The sequence below is a fragment of the Electrophorus electricus genome, unplaced genomic scaffold (assembly GCF_041902795.1).
Source record: "Electrophorus electricus isolate QZ-2024a unplaced genomic scaffold, ASM4190279v1 Scaffold122, whole genome shotgun sequence".
NCBI lineage: Eukaryota > Metazoa > Chordata > Actinopteri > Gymnotiformes > Gymnotidae > Electrophorus > Electrophorus electricus.
In genome coordinates, this window is record NW_027658404.1 from 185,001 (window position 1) to 200,000 (window position 15,000).

Here is a 15,000-nt window from a genome sequence, read left to right on the forward strand (position 1 = left end):
TTGCTAGGCATGAAGGTGTGACCTCCAGGGCCTGGAAGTCTGGTGGTAGTAGTAGTATGATTTAAAGGCACAAAGTGATTGAAGTGTGCCCAGGCCCAGAGCTACTTTGCTGGGCATGACTGTGTTTGACCTCTTGGGCCTGGAAGTCTGGTGGTAGTAGTAGTATGATTTAAAGGCACAAAGTGAATGAAGTGTGCCCAGGCCCAGAGCTACTTTGCTGGGCATGACTGTGTTTGACCTCTTGGGCCTGGAAGTCTGGTAGTAGTAGTAGTAGTAGTAGTAGTAGTAGTAGTAGTAGTATGATTTAAAGGTACAAAGTGAATGAAGTGTGCCCAGGCCCAGAGCTACTTTGCTGGGCATGACTGTGTTTGACCTCTTGGGCCTGGAAGTCTATTTCTAGGCTTATATAAAGGGTCAAACTTCTTGAAGTGTGCCCAGGCCCAGAGCTACTTTGCTGGGCATGACTGTGTTTGACCTCTTGGGTCTGGAAGTCTGGTGGTAGTAGTAGTAGTATGATTTAAAGGCACAAAGTGATTGAAGTGTGCCCAGGCCCAGAGCTACTTTGCTGGGCATGAATGTGTTTGAACTCTTGGGCCTGGAAGTCTGGTAGTAGTAGTATGATTTAAAGGCACAAAGTGATTGAAGTGTGCCCAGGCCCAGAGCTACTTTGCTGGGCATGACTGTGTTTGACCTCTTGGGCCTGGAAGTCTGGTGGTAGTAGTAGTATGATTTAAAGGCACAAAGTGATTGAAGTGTGCCCAGGCCCAGAGCTACTTTGCTGGGCATGAATGTGTTTGAACTCTTGGGCCTGGAAGTCTGGTAGTAGTAGTAGTAGTAGTAGTAGTAGTAGTAGTAGTAGTAGTAGTATGATTTAAAGGTACAAAGTGAATGAAGTGTGCCCAGGCCCAGAGCTACTTTGCTGGGCATGACTGTGTTTGACCTCTTGGCTCTGGAAGTCTATTTCTAGGCTTATATAAAGGGTCAAACTTCTTGAAGTGTGCCCAGGCCCAGAGCTACTTTGCTGGGCATGACTGTGTTTGACCTCTGGGGCCTGGAAGTCTGGTAGTAGTAGTATGATTTAAAGGCACAAAGTGATTGAAGTGTGCCCAGGCCCAGAGCTACTTTGCTGGGCATGACTGTGTTTGACCTCTTGGGCCTGGAAGTCTGGTAGTAGTAGTAGTAGTAGTAGTAGTAGTAGTAGTAGTAGTATGATTTAAAGGTACAAAGTGAATGAAGTGTGCCCAGGCCCAGAGCTACTTTGCTGGGCATGACTGTGTTTGACGTCTTGGGCCTGGAAGTCTGGTAGTAGTAGTATGATTTAAAGGTACAAAGTGAATGAAGTGTGCCCAGGCCCAGAGCTACTTTGCTGGGCATGACTGTGTTTGACCTCTTGGCTCTGGAAGTCTATTTCTAGGCTTATATAAAGGGTCAAACTTCTTGAAGTGTGCCCAGGCCCAGAGCTACTTTGCTGGGCATGACTGTGTTTGACCTCTGGGGCCTGGAAGTCTGGTAGTAGTAGTATGATTTAAAGGCACAAAGTGATTGAAGTGTGCCCAGGCCCAGAGCTACTTTGCTGGGCATGAATGTGTTTGAACTCTTGGGCCTGGAAGTCTATTTCTAGGCTTATATAAAGGGTCAAACTTCTTGAAGTGTGCCCAGGCCCAGAGCTACTTTGCTGGGCATGACTGTGTTTGACCTCTTGGGCCTGGAAGTCTGGTAGTAGTAGTAGTAGTAGTAGTAGTAGTAGTAGTAGTAGTAGTAGTATGATTTAAAGGTACAAAGTGAATGAAGTGTGCCCAGGCCCACAGCTACTTTGCTGGGCATGACTGTGTTTGACCTCTTGGGCCTGAAAGTCTATTTCTAGGCTTATATAAAGGGTCAAACTTCTTGAAGTGTGCCCAGGCCCAGAGCTACTTTGCTGGGCATGACTGTGTTTGACCTCTGGGGCCTGGAAGTCTGGTAGTAGTAGTATGATTTAAAGACACAAAGTGATTGAAGTGTGCCCAGGCCCAGAGCTACTTTGCTGGGCATGAATGTGTTTGAACTCTTGGGCCTGGAAGTCTGGTAGTAGTAGTATGATTTAAAGGTACAAAGTGAATGAAGTGTGCCCAGGCCCAGAGCTACTTTGCTGTGCATGACTGTGTTTGACCTCTTGGCTCTGGAAGTCTATTTCTAGGCTTATATAAAGGGTCAAACTTCTTGAAGTGTGCCCAGGCCCAGAGCTACTTTGCTGGGCATGACTGTGTTTGACCTCTGGGGCCTGGAAGTCTGGTAGTAGTAGTATGATTTAAAGGCACAAAGTGATTGAAGTGTGCCCAGGCCCAGAGCTACTTTGCTGGGCATGATTCTGTGACCTCTTGGGTCTGGAAATGTGGTACTTTGAAGGATTAAAAGAGTGAAACGGTCTGAAGTGTGCGCAGGTGTAAAGCAACCTTGCTAGGCATGAAGGTGTGACCTCCAGGGCCTGGAAGTCTGGTGGTAGTAGTAGTATGATTTAAAGGCACAAAGTGATTGAAGTGTGCCCAGGCCCAGAGCTACTTTGCTGGGCATGACTGTGTTTGACCTCTTGGGCCTGGAAGTCTGGTGGTAGTAGTAGTATGATTTAAAGGCACAAAGTGATTGAAGTGTGCCCAGGCCCAGAGCTACTTTGCTGGGCATGACTGTGTTTGACCTCTTGGCTCTGGAAGTCTATTTCTAGGCTTATATAAAGGGTCAAACTTCTTGAAGTGTGCCCAGGCCCAGAGCTACTTTGCTGGGCATGACTGTGTTTGACCTCTGGGGCCTGGAAGTCTGGTAGTAGTAGTATGATTTAAAGGCACAAAGTGATTGAAGTGTGCCCAGGCCCAGAGCTACTTTGCTGGGCATGAATGTGTTTGAACTCTTGGGCCTGGAAGTCTATTTCTAGGCTTATATAAAGGGTCAAACTTCTTGAAGTGTGCCCAGGCCCAGAGCTACTTTGCTGGGCATGACTGTGTTTGACCTCTTGGGCCTGGAAGTCTGGTAGTAGTAGTAGTAGTAGTAGTAGTAGTAGTAGTAGTAGTAGTAGTAGTATGATTTAAAGGTACAAAGTGAATGAAGTGTGCCCAGGCCCACAGCTACTTTGCTGGGCATGACTGTGTTTGACCTCTTGGGCCTGAAAGTCTATTTCTAGGCTTATATAAAGGGTCAAACTTCTTGAAGTGTGCCCAGGCCCAGAGCTACTTTGCTGGGCATGACTGTGTTTGACCTCTGGGGCCTGGAAGTCTGGTAGTAGTAGTATGATTTAAAGACACAAAGTGATTGAAGTGTGCCCAGGCCCAGAGCTACTTTGCTGGGCATGAATGTGTTTGAACTCTTGGGCCTGGAAGTCTGGTAGTAGTAGTATGATTTAAAGGTACAAAGTGAATGAAGTGTGCCCAGGCCCAGAGCTACTTTGCTGTGCATGACTGTGTTTGACCTCTTGGCTCTGGAAGTCTATTTCTAGGCTTATATAAAGGGTCAAACTTCTTGAAGTGTGCCCAGGCCCAGAGCTACTTTGCTGGGCATGACTGTGTTTGACCTCTGGGGCCTGGAAGTCTGGTAGTAGTAGTATGATTTAAAGGCACAAAGTGATTGAAGTGTGCCCAGGCCCAGAGCTACTTTGCTGGGCATGATTCTGTGACCTCTTGGGTCTGGAAATGTGGTACTTTGAAGGATTAAAAGAGTGAAACGGTCTGAAGTGTGCGCAGGTGTAAAGCAACCTTGCTAGGCATGAAGGTGTGACCTCCAGGGCCTGGAAGTCTGGTGGTAGTAGTAGTATGATTTAAAGGCACAAAGTGATTGAAGTGTGCCCAGGCCCAGAGCTACTTTGCTGGGCATGACTGTGTTTGACCTCTTGGGCCTGGAAGTCTGGTGGTAGTAGTAGTATGATTTAAAGGCACAAAGTGATTGAAGTGTGCCCAGGCCCAGAGCTACTTTGCTGGGCATGACTGTGTTTGACCTCTTGGCTCTGGAAGTCTATTTCTAGGCTTATATAAAGGGTCAAACTTCTTGAAGTGTGCCCAGGCCCAGAGCTACTTTGCTGGGCATGACTGTGTTTGACCTCTGGGGCCTGGAAGTCTGGTAGTAGTAGTATGATTTAAAGGCACAAAGTGATTGAAGTGTGCCCAGGCCCAGAGCTACTTTGCTGGGCATGAATGTGTTTGAACTCTTGGGCCTGGAAGTCTATTTCTAGGCTTATATAAAGGGTCAAACTTCTTGAAGTGTGCCCAGGCCCAGAGCTACTTTGCTGGGCATGACTGTGTTTGACCTCTTGGGCCTGGAAGTCTGGTAGTAGTAGTAGTAGTAGTAGTAGTAGTAGTAGTATAGTAGTAGTAGTAGATATTAAAGGTACAAAGTGAATGAAGTGTGCCCAGGCCCACAGCTACTTTGCTGGGCATGACTGTGTTTGACCTCTTGGGCCTGAAAGTCTATTTCTAGGCTTATATAAAGGGTCAAACTTCTTGAAGTGTGCCCAGGCCCAGAGCTACTTTGCTGGGCATGACTGTGTTTGACCTCTGGGGCCTGGAAGTCTGGTAGTAGTAGTATGATTTAAAGACACAAAGTGATTGAAGTGTGCCCAGGCCCAGAGCTACTTTGCTGGGCATGAATGTGTTTGAACTCTTGGGCCTGGAAGTCTGGTAGTAGTAGTATGATTTAAAGGTACAAAGTGAATGAAGTGTGCCCAGGCCCAGAGCTACTTTGCTGTGCATGACTGTGTTTGACCTCTTGGCTCTGGAAGTCTATTTCTAGGCTTATATAAAGGGTCAAACTTCTTGAAGTGTGCCCAGGCCCAGAGCTACTTTGCTGGGCATGACTGTGTTTGACCTCTGGGGCCTGGAAGTCTGGTAGTAGTAGTATGATTTAAAGGCACAAAGTGATTGAAGTGTGCCCAGGCCCAGAGCTACTTTGCTGGGCATGATTCTGTGACCTCTTGGGTCTGGAAATGTGGTACTTTGAAGGATTAAAAGAGTGAAACGGTCTGAAGTGTGCGCAGGTGTAAAGCAACCTTGCTAGGCATGAAGGTGTGACCTCCAGGGCCTGGAAGTCTGGTGGTAGTAGTAGTATGATTTAAAGGCACAAAGTGATTGAAGTGTGCCCAGGCCCAGAGCTACTTTGCTGGGCATGACTGTGTTTGACCTCTTGGGCCTGGAAGTCTGGTGGTAGTAGTAGTATGATTTAAAGGCACAAAGTGATTGAAGTGTGCCCAGGCCCAGAGCTACTTTGCTGGGCATGACTGTGTTTGACCTCTTGGCTCTGGAAGTCTATTTCTAGGCTTATATAAAGGGTCAAACTTCTTGAAGTGTGCCCAGGCCCAGAGCTACTTTGCTGGGCATGACTGTGTTTGACCTCTGGGGCCTGGAAGTCTGGTAGTAGTAGTATGATTTAAAGGCACAAAGTGATTGAAGTGTGCCCAGGCCCAGAGCTACTTTGCTGGGCATGAATGTGTTTGAACTCTTGGGCCTGGAAGTCTATTTCTAGGCTTATATAAAGGGTCAAACTTCTTGAAGTGTGCCCAGGCCCAGAGCTACTTTGCTGGGCATGACTGTGTTTGACCTCTTGGGCCTGGAAGTCTGGTAGTAGTAGTAGTAGTAGTAGTAGTAGTAGTAGTAGTAGTAGTAGTATGATTTAAAGGTACAAAGTGAATGAAGTGTGCCCAGGCCCACAGCTACTTTGCTGGGCATGACTGTGTTTGACCTCTTGGGCCTGAAAGTCTATTTCTAGGCTTATATAAAGGGTCAAACTTCTTGAAGTGTGCCCAGGCCCAGAGCTACTTTGCTGGGCATGACTGTGTTTGACCTCTGGGGCCTGGAAGTCTGGTAGTAGTAGTATGATTTAAAGACACAAAGTGATTGAAGTGTGCCCAGGCCCAGAGCTACTTTGCTGGGCATGAATGTGTTTGAACTCTTGGGCCTGGAAGTCTGGTAGTAGTAGTATGATTTAAAGGTACAAAGTGAATGAAGTGTGCCCAGGCCCAGAGCTACTTTGCTGTGCATGACTGTGTTTGACCTCTTGGCTCTGGAAGTCTATTTCTAGGCTTATATAAAGAGTCAAACTTCTTGAAGTGTGCCCAGGCCCAGAGCTACTTTGCTGGGCATGACTGTGTTTGACCTCTGGGGCCTGGAAGTCTGGTAGTAGTAGTATGATTTAAAGGCACAAAGTGATTGAAGTGTGCCCAGGCCCAGAGCTACTTTGCTGGGCATGATTCTGTGACCTCTTGGGTCTGGAAATGTGGTACTTTGAAGGATTAAAAGAGTGAAACGGTCTGAAGTGTGCGCAGGTGTAAAGCAACCTTGCTAGGCATGAAGGTGTGACCTCCAGGGCCTGGAAGTCTGGTGGTAGTAGTAGTATGATTTAAAGGCACAAAGTGATTGAAGTGTGCCCAGGCCCAGAGCTACTTTGCTGGGCATGACTGTGTTTGACCTCTTGGGCCTGGAAGTCTGGTGGTAGTAGTAGTATGATTTAAAGGCACAAAGTGATTGAAGTGTGCCCAGGCCCAGAGCTACTTTGCTGGGCATGAATGTGTTTGAACTCTTGGGCCTGGAAGTCTATTTCTAGGCTTATATAAAGGGTCAAACATCTTGAAGTGTGCCCAGGCCCAGAGCTACTTTGCTGTGCATGACTGTGGTTGACCTCTTGGCCCTGGAAGTCTGGTGGTAGTAGTAGTATGATTTAAAGGCACAAAGTGAATGAAGTGTGCCCAGGCCCAGAGCTACTTTGCTGGGCATGAATGTGTTTGAACTCTTGGGCCTGGAAGTCTGGTAGTAGTAGTAGTAGTAGTAGTAGTAGTAGTAGTAGTATGATTTAAAGGCACAAAGTGCTTGAAGTGTGCCCAGGCCCAGAGCTACTTTGCTGTGCATGACTGTGTTTGACCTCTTGGCTCTGGAAGTCTATTTCTAGGCTTATATAAAGGGTCAAACTTCTTGAGTGCCCAGGCCCAGAGCTACTTTGCTGTGTATGACTGTGTGACCTCTTGGCCCTGGAATTCTGGTGGTAGTAGTAGTATGATTTAAAGGCACAAAGTGAATGAAGTGTGCCCAGGCCCAGAGCTACTTTGCTGGGCATGACTGTGTTTGACCTCTTGGGCCTGGAAGTCTGGTAGTAGTAGTATGATTTAAAGGCACAAAGTGATTGAAGTGTGCCCAGGCCCAGAGCTACTTTGCTGGGCATGAATGTGTTTGAACTCTTGGGCCTGGAAGTCTATTTCTAGGCTTATATAAAGGGACAAACTTCTTGAAGTGTGCCCAGGCCCAGAGCTACTTTGCTGTGTATGACTGTGTGACCTCTTGGCCCTGGAATTCTGGTGGTAGTAGTAGTAGTAGTAGTATGATTTAAAGGTACAAAGTGAATGAAGTGTGCCCAGGCCCAGAGCCAGGCCTGGGCAGCAGGGGGCGCTCCTGGCCATGCCCAGCGAGTTTCGTGCGAATCGGACCTGGTCCGGAAGAGATACGAAGGGAAAACTCATTACTCGTCGGGGTGGCACATCCAGGCTCTCGACCCTCCCAAAGCGTCCGACCAGGGTGCACCCTGCCGGGCATGGTTAGCCGCCAGCCCCCTTCCTGGAGGTCTGGTTGGCACGGGGTTTTGATTTATCGGTTTCATATCTCTGGGCTCCTTGGGAGCAGAAAGTCGGTTGAGGGCCCTTTGGAAAGAGCCGGGGCTGCCGTTTAACGCTGTCCAAGCGGCAGGCGAAGCGCACCCACCGTTTTTACGCTATGATTTTTTAAAACCGCCGGGGCGGCAAACACAGGGCCGGTCGGGTTTGAAGACGAATATCTCTTCGGCCCTTGGGAGGAGAGAAGCAGCGCGGGTCACCTTTGAACGCGCTCGCTGCCAGGAACGTCTGGCGTAAAAGTTTCGTGGGAATCGGACGTTCCTAGGCTGAGAAGCGAGCGCCCGCCCTCGGGCGGTCGGGGGCCCCTTTCTCATTCCCCGTCTGGGCTAAAAATACGAGGTCGGACCCGATGGACTCGGGAGACTGGAGAGTACCAGGGAGACCCTGGAAGCAGGCGACCCGACCCACGCTTCGCTGTCTCCTCGGCCCTCGGGAGTAGAAGCGCGGGGACGGTGGCGTGGGCAGCAGGGGGCGCTCCTGGCCATGCCCAGCGAGTTTCGTGCGAATCGGACCTGGTCCGGAAGAGATACGAAGGGAAAACTCATTACTCGTCGGGGTGGCACATCCAGGCTCTCGACCCTCCCAAAGCGTCCGACCAGGGTGCACCCTGCCGGGCATGGTTAGCCGCCAGCCCCCTTCCTGGAGGTCTGGTTGGCACGGGGTTTTGATTTTTCGGTTTCATATCTCTGGGCTCCTTGGGAGCAGAAAGTCGGTTGAGGGCCCTTTGGAAAGAGCCGGGGCTGCCGTTTAACGCTGTCCAAGCGGCAGGCGAAGCGCACCCACCGTTTTTACGCTATGATTTTTTAAAACCGCCGGGGCGGCAAACACAGGGCCGGTCGGGTTTGAAGACGAATATCTCTTCGGCCCTTGGGAGGAGAGAAGCAGCGCGGGTCACCTTTGAACGCGCTCGCTGCCAGGAACGTCTGGCGTAAAAGTTTCGTGGGAATCGGACGTTCCTAGGCTGAGAAGCGAGCGCCCGCCCTCGGGCGGTCGGGGGCCCCTTTCTCATTCCCCGTCTGGGCTAAAAATACGAGGTCGGACCCGATGGACTCGGGAGACTGGAGAGTACCAGGGAGACCCTGGAAGCAGGCGACCCGACCCACGCTTCGCTGTCTCCTCGGCCCTCGGGAGTAGAAGCGCGGGGACGGTGGCGTGGGCAGCAGGGGGCGCTCCTGGCCATGCCCAGCGAGTTTCGTGCGAATCGGACCTGGTCCGGAAGAGATACGAAGGGAAAACTCATTACTCGTCGGGGTGGCACATCCAGGCTCTCGACCCTCCCAAAGCGTCCGACCAGGGTGCACCCTGCCGGGCATGGTTAGCCGCCAGCCCCCTTCCTGGAGGTCTGGTTGGCACGGGGTTTTGATTTTTCGGTTTCATATCTCTGGGCTCCTTGGGAGCAGAAAGTCGGTTGAGGGCCCTTTGGAAAGAGCCGGGGCTGCCGTTTAACGCTGTCCAAGCGGCAGGCGAAGCGCACCCACCGTTTTTACGCTATGATTTTTTAAAACCGCCGGGGCGGCAAACACAGGGCCGGTCGGGTTTGAAGACGAATATCTCTTCGGCCCTTGGGAGGAGAGAAGCAGCGCGGGTCACCTTTGAACGCGCTCGCTGCCAGGAACGTCTGGCGTAAAAGTTTCGTGGGAATCGGACGTTCCTAGGCTGAGAAGCGAGCGCCCGCCCTCGGGCGGTCGGGGGCCCCTTTCTCATTCCCCGTCTGGGCTAAAAATACGAGGTCGGACCCGATGGACTCGGGAGACTGGAGAGTACCAGGGAGACCCTGGAAGCAGGCGACCCGACCCACGCTTCGCTGTCTCCTCGGCCCTCGGGAGTAGAAGCGCGGGACGGTGGCGTGGGCAGCAGGGGGCGCTCCTGGCCATGCCCAGCGAGTTTCGTGCGAATCGGACCTGGTCCGGAAGAGATACGAAGGGAAAACTCATTACTCGTCGGGGTGGCACATCCAGGCTCTCGACCCTCCCAAAGTGTCCGACCAGGGTGCACCCTGCCGGGCTAAGAGAACAGCCAGGTGAACCCTGGAGGTTCCGAACTCCAGACCCCTGGACCCGACGGCTCAGTCCGCCTCAGGTGCACTACAGAGGTCCTCGGGCTGTCCCTGAGTGCATTAAAACGGAAATCAGAATTACTCCCCCGGGTGGCACTTCCAGGCTCTCGACCCTCCCAAAGTGTCCGACCAGGGTGCACCCTGCTGGGCATGGTTAGCCGCCAGCCCCCTTCCTGGAGGTCTGGTTGGCACGGGGTTTTGCAAATAGGTCCCGTCGGGTATATGGGAGAGCAAAGAGAATCAATGGGGTCCAAGCACTAAATTCATCCAGTGGCGTTCTCTGGAAGCCCAAGGGGAGTCCGAGGGGTGTTCGGCCGGCAAGGGGAGCTCTCCCTCGGACACATGATCAAACGCCTGTCCCCTACCGGAAAGTGGTGTGCTCTGGATGCCCCCCCCCCCCCCCATCCCCCGAGGGGGGTGCTTATCCCGCGAGGGGAGCCCTCCTCGGGTTAAGTGAACCATCATGCCGATTCCCCTATGGAAGTGGGCACATCCAGGCACACAGTCTGCTTTGCTCTCCCCGACCCGAGTGCGTCTGTTGGGCTGAGTGTACGCCCAGGCAACTGGATCCAATGGCTCAGTCCGCCGCAGCGTGCTTCGACGATGGGTCGTACAGCCATGCCACCAGGGTGGGCGTGTTTGTAAATGTACCAGTGGATTCTCGTCGGCCTGCCACATCCATGGTATCGACCCACCAGGCCTGTCCGACCAGGGGTTGACCCTGGACGGGCACGGTCTGTGGTTTGGCCCTTGTCCTAGATGAAATCGGGCACGGGGTTTTCTGGCCAGGTACCATCGGGTTACTGGGAGAGCGGCTTCGGTCTCCAGGTGAGACCAATGGTGAAGCAGCACGAGGCAATGGAGAGCATGCAAAGCGATGGGGAAGCCATGCACGGCAATGGCCACGAAAAAAAAAAAAAAATCACTACGGAAGGAACGTGAAGAACAAGGAGGAGTGTAGTGACACTGCCCAAAGCTGCCCGGTGTTGCAGGGGTCTATTGGTGTGTTGCTTCCTTGTTTGGTAGAGTGGAGTACCAGACCCGCCAGGGGTAGGCAAACCATTCCCCCTACGGTAAGTGAGGAGCCAGCCATTTGACGAGCGGGTGTCCACGTGTACGGGTGCGAGCGCTATCCCCCCACACGGGGTTAGGCCACGGCCTTAGGTGGACGTCTGCCGACCAGCCCCGGCTGATCCAGAACTTCTGATGTGGAGAGCGGTTTTGACAGATCCTCCCTGGTTCTAGCGGGTCAAGCCTCTGATGGGGGGTGGGGGTTATTTGTAACCCATCCCAGAACTCTCTGGGGGAGACTCAGACGGCCAGTCTGTCTACTCAGTTGTCCTATACTGGTGTCTGTGGTTTGGGAGGAAGGGAGTGCCCTGCTTTGTTGGCCTCCTCTTCAAACCTACCTGGGCCCACGAATCACCTCTTCTTGGTTACATCACGAAACGTAGGTTGAGCGAGGCTAGGGGGGAGGGAATTCGACGAGGTCTTTCCCTTGTCCCCCCACCAGCGGCCCACGAAAATCAAAACGGCGTGAAGAGAGGGAACGCCGAAAGCACCTGGAGTCGGCCGTCCGCACCTCCGGAGGAGGTGGACGGGGTACGGTGCGGGCATGACCGGATGGGACAGCTTTGCATCAAGGTGAGAGGTCGGCGTCCGAAGGCCAGAGGGCGGTGCGCGAGCACGTTTACACTGGCCGCGGAAGCTGTCCTGGGTAGCCCTGTATGGCGTCTGGACCTGACGGCGCACGCACTTACAACCCGCTGCTTCCTAGCCCCCGGAAGGGGAGGCGGATGTCACTCGTGGTTCATCCCAGACCACGGTGCAAACTACCTGGTTGATCCTGCCAGTAACATATGCTTGTCTCAAAGATTAAGCCATGCAGGTCTAAGTGCACACGGCCGGTACAGTGAAACTGCGAATGGCTCATTAAATCAGTTATGGTTCCTTTGATCGCTCCACACGTTACTCGGATAACTGTGGTAATTCTAGAGCTAATACATGCAAACGAGCGCTGACCCTTCGGGGGATGCGTGCATTTATCAGACCCAAAACCCATCCGGGGGGCTCGGGCCCCCCGGCCGCTTTGGTGACTCTAGATAACCTCGGGCCGATCGCGCGCCCTCCGCGGCGGCGACGTCTCATTCGAATGTCTGCCCTATCAACTTTCGATGGTACCATAGTCGGCTACCATGGTGACCACGGGTAACGGGGAATCAGGGTTCGATTCCGGAGAGGGAGCCTGAGAAACGGCTACCACATCCAAGGAAGGCAGCAGGCGCGCAAATTACCCATTCCCGACACGGGGAGGTAGTGACGAAAAATAACGATACAGGTCTCTTTCGAGGCCCTGTAATCGGAATGAGCGTATCCTAAACCCATGGGTGAGGACCCATTGGAGGGCAAGTCTGGTGCCAGCAGCCGCGGTAATTCCAGCTCCAATAGCGTATATTAAAGTTGCTGCAGTTAAAAAGCTCGTAGTTGGATGTCGGGAGTGGGCTGGCGGTCCGCCGCGAGGCGTGCCACCGCCTGTCTCAGACCCTGTCTCCCGGTGCCCCCCGGATGCCCTTGGCTGGGTGTCCGGACGGGGCTCGGAGCGTTTACTTTGAAAAAATTAGAGTGTTCAAAGCGGGCCCGCTTCTCGCCTGAATACCTGAGCTAGGAATAATGGAATAGGACTCCGGTTCTATTTTGTGGGTTTCCTGAACCAGGGCCATGATTAAGAGGGACGGCCGGGGGCATTCGTATTGCGCCGCTAGAGGTGAAATTCTTGGACCGGCGCAAGACGGACGAAAGCGAAAGCATTTGCCAAGAATGTTTTCATTAATCAAGAACGAAAGTCGGAGGTTCGAAGACGATCAGATACCGTCGTAGTTCCGACCGTAAACTATGCCGACCCGCGATCCGGCGGCGTTATTCCCATGACCCGCCGGGCAGCGTGAGGGAAACCACGAGTCTGTGGGTTCCGGGGGGAGTATGGTTGCAAAGCTGAAACTTAAAGGAATTGACGGAAGGGCACCACCAGGAGTGGAGCCTGCGGCTTAATTTGACTCAACACGGGAAACCTCACCCGGCCCGGACACGGAAAGGATTGACAGATTGATAGCTCTTTCTCGATTCTGTGGGTGGTGGTGCATGGCCGTTCTTAGTTGGTGGAGCGATTTGTCTGGTTAATTCCGATAACGAACGAGACTCCGGCATGCTAAATAGTTACGCGGCCCTCCGCGGTCGGCGTCAAACTTCTTAGAGGGACAAGTGGCGTTCAGCCACGCGAGATGGAGCAATAACAGGTCTGTGATGCCCTTAGATGTCCGGGGCTGCACGCGCGCCACAATGGTTGGATCAGCGTGTGCCTACCCTACACCGAGAGGTGCGGGTAATCCGCTGAACCCCATTCGTGATGGGGACTGGGGATTGCAATTATTCCCCATGAACGAGGAATTCCCAGTAAGCGCGGGTCATAAGCTCGCGTTGATTAAGTCCCTGCCCTTTGTACACACCGCCCGTCGCTACTACCGATCGGATGGTTTAGTGAGGTCCTCGGATCGGCCCCGCCGGGGCTCCTCGCGGGCCTTGGCGGAGCGCCGAGAAGTCGATCAAACTTGACTATCTAGAGGAAGTAAAAGTCGTAACAAGGTTTTCGTAGGTGAACCTGCGAAAGGATCATTAACGGGTAACGCTGTCCGGCGTGCCTCCTCTCCCGACCCCCTCGACTTCGCCGTCCCCCCGCGTCGGGGCCCAGGGTCGAAAGGGTCTTCGGGGTTGCTGTTACACGTGGTCGCTTGCAGGTCAGGCTGGACAGAAGGCATAAAGGAGGAGCCTAGTCCCTCCCACCCCTTCCTCGTCCTCCGCCTCTTCCTCCGCGTCGTCCTTCAGCACCCCCCCCCCGCAGGCCCCGGTATTCTCTGGGTTCCAGCGCGAGAGACGCGTCGTTCAAAAAACTCGGCGTCCCCGCTCGTCGGGCGAAGGCCGGTTTCCCCTCACCTTGCCGGCAGGAGAAGCGCCTGCGAGTCGAGCGGGTCGTACGGGTCCGTCCCGCGCCCTCCCTCTCGCTCGCACGGCCGCTGCCTCCGTCCACCGCGAGGGGTTTTCCTATTTTGTTGTCCTTGTCATTCATCCCCGTCCCCTTGCTCGCTGACGAGCGGACTTTCCGGGGGGGGTTGCGAGCGCTGCTCCTCGTGGGGCAGGCCATGGCCCTTCCTGTGTTCGTCCGCCCACCGGCGTCCTGGGGCGTGGTGGTGGTGGGTGGCGCAGCCGGTTCCCCTGCTTCTCTCTCTCAGAAAGGAGTCTCAGGGGGACCCCCGGCAGGTACCTAGGGCTTGGCCCACGCTACGTGAGTTCCACCCCTTTCGAGGGGTCGGACGGGGCGGGCGCGGAGGGCCGCGGTTCAAAGACTGACTCGTCTGCCACGTGGGGCGTGTGGGCAAAGCGCAACCCCGCGCCCGTTTCAACACTCGCAGACGGGGGCGCCTGACCGGTTGGTGAAACCTTTTAAACCTGTCTTTGTAGTCGTGGTGAAAGACCTAAACTGAGCCTGAAATAAAAGAGTACAACTCTTAGCGGTGGATCACTTGGCTCGTGCGTCGATGAAGAACGCAGCCAGCTGCGAGAACTAATGTGAATTGCAGGACACATTGATCATCGACATTTCGAACGCACATTGCGGCCCCGGGTCCATCCCGGGGCTACGCCTGTCTGAGGGTCGCTATTCCTATCTGTCGGACCTGCCTTCTCAGGCGGGACCGCGGTTGGAGGTTCGTAGGTGGGGGGGTGCCCCCTGGCCTCCGTCTTCCTAAAAGCAGACGGTTCCCGGTCGCTGTCTCGGTGAGATCCGGTCGGTGGGTTCGCTGCGGTTGAGTGCCCGTTCTCCGTGCACAAGCTTCTCCTCCCCCGCTTCGGTTCGTTTCGGTTCGTTTCGGCTCCGCTCCTGGCCTGGCCAGGAACGTGGTCCCCTGCGCCCGAGAAAGAAGCGAGCGTGGCTGCCGGTGGGTTCTCTCCGCTTTGGCTGCCCACGTTTTCGCTTCTTTTCTCACCCCCTGCGCAGGCGGATCACGGAAAGGTGTCTGTTCTGTTCCGTTACGTGCGCGAGCGGAGGGAGGTTGTTGTTACATGCGTTCCCCCCCCCCCTCCCCCGGTGGGGGGGGTGGGGGGGTCGGGGTTCGGGTGGCTCTGCCTCTGGCGTTTTCCTTACGGGCCGACCTGTCCGTGGCACGTCCGTGACGTCCCGACCTGTGTCCTCGTTAGCCCGGGTGAAAAGGGACTCGTCCCCTAACCCGGCGGTGTTCACGCTTCTGGGCAACCCTCCAGAGCGAACTCGGGAGCGACCTCA

The 15,000-nt window shown here is 53.9% G+C and overlaps 3 non-coding genes across 3 annotated transcripts in view; all 3 read left to right on the forward strand.

The window, feature by feature from the left end:
* Positions 1-11,501: 11,501 nt before the first annotated feature.
* LOC145654118 (18S ribosomal RNA) lies at positions 11,502-13,340 on the forward strand. The gene has a single exon (XR_014120349.1). It is a non-coding gene; the product is annotated as an 18S ribosomal RNA (ribosomal RNA).
* An 882-nt stretch (positions 13,341-14,222) lies between these two features.
* LOC145654106 (5.8S ribosomal RNA) lies at positions 14,223-14,376 on the forward strand. The gene has a single exon (XR_014120337.1). It is a non-coding gene; the product is annotated as a 5.8S ribosomal RNA (ribosomal RNA).
* A 616-nt stretch (positions 14,377-14,992) lies between these two features.
* LOC145654128 (28S ribosomal RNA) overlaps positions 14,993-15,000 on the forward strand; it is a 4,149-nt gene continuing 4,141 nt past the window's right edge. Inside the window, exon 1 of the ribosomal RNA XR_014120359.1 lies at positions 14,993-15,000. This exon is cut by the window's right edge and continues 4,141 nt beyond it. This is a non-coding gene — a ribosomal RNA (28S ribosomal RNA).